The sequence below is a fragment of the Octodon degus genome, unplaced genomic scaffold (genome assembly GCF_000260255.1).
Source record: "Octodon degus isolate 3935 unplaced genomic scaffold, OctDeg1.0 scaffold00004, whole genome shotgun sequence".
In the NCBI taxonomy this organism is placed as follows: domain Eukaryota; kingdom Metazoa; phylum Chordata; class Mammalia; order Rodentia; family Octodontidae; genus Octodon; species Octodon degus.
The window spans coordinates 18,578,783-18,579,965 of record NW_004524580.1 but is presented as its reverse complement, the minus strand read 5'-3'; positions in this window follow the sequence as shown (position 1 = coordinate 18,579,965).

Sequence of the window (1,183 nt, the reverse complement as noted above, 5' to 3'; positions counted from 1 at the left end):
AGAGACAGAGAGACAGACAGAGAGACAGAGAGAGAACTTTTATGTAATTTGATAAGATATATTGTAAATGCTTTAAAAAACACATTGCAGTAAAACACACAATGGTATCAATGTCTAACAAAATACTCTCATTCTTGTTTTCCTTTCTCATTTTAACAAATTCTTCTTACTTTCTAATATCCATCTTCCACTTTTCGAAATGAAAGAGGAATAACAGATGGAAGTAGTAAAGGAAAGATAAAGAGATATAGGGAAAAAAAGGAATTGAGGCATATATAAAGTAATAAAGCTTTTATAAATGGAGAGACAGAAAAGGTTTGAAGGAAAGGGAGAAGGAAACCAAAGAAAAAAGCCCAAGATGGTTAAGGCAATGATCCTGAGAGTCTGTAGCAGGTTTTTGAACCTAGCAGTTAATTGGTAGGATTCTCCCCTTGACTAACTATATATGCTGATACCTGTGAACTAAGCAACTGCACTGAAGAAAGCAATGTGTAATAGTAGAGTCATACTTGGAATGTCTGTCATTCTGATCTTCGAAATATGTACTGCTTGTCGTATCATACCAATTACTGCCATACTGTCTCTCAAGTACATGTTTGCTTTTAAAAAAGGGTAATAAATGAAAATGAGCCACAAGAAAAAAAAGTCATAGGACTGTCCTGCTACAATATTGTATATGGTTAGATTTCTAAATTTCTGCGTAAAAATATGCAATTGTTTATCGCTACCTCTTTAAATATTTTTTTCTTCTTTACATTCTGTAGGGATTTAAAGATTAATATATCAATACTTGATGGAAAATACCTGTTCCACATTATGCCTAAGATGTTTCATATTCAGACAGATAGTGAGGTTAAGCTCAACTGCCTATGATAGGGTAATAATATTAAGCTTCTTTTCTGGAGGTTTAACAACTTAAGTTTGCAGACCAAAAATTAGAGAAAAAGAAGGGATGCAAGAACAGCCAATATTTTGGCCCTAGCTTTTCAAGGTCACTGAGGACTCGGGAAAATCGGTACTGGAACGTTCTGTAACTCAGTTGTGTCCCAAATTTTCTGATCAAGGAGATTATGGGGCCACAAAGGAAAGTGATCAGTGATGTAGAGTGTACCTTATGGAGAGTCACATGGAGATAAAACATTCTCTCAGGCTTTCTCAGAGAGCAAATTGGTCAAGCAATTGC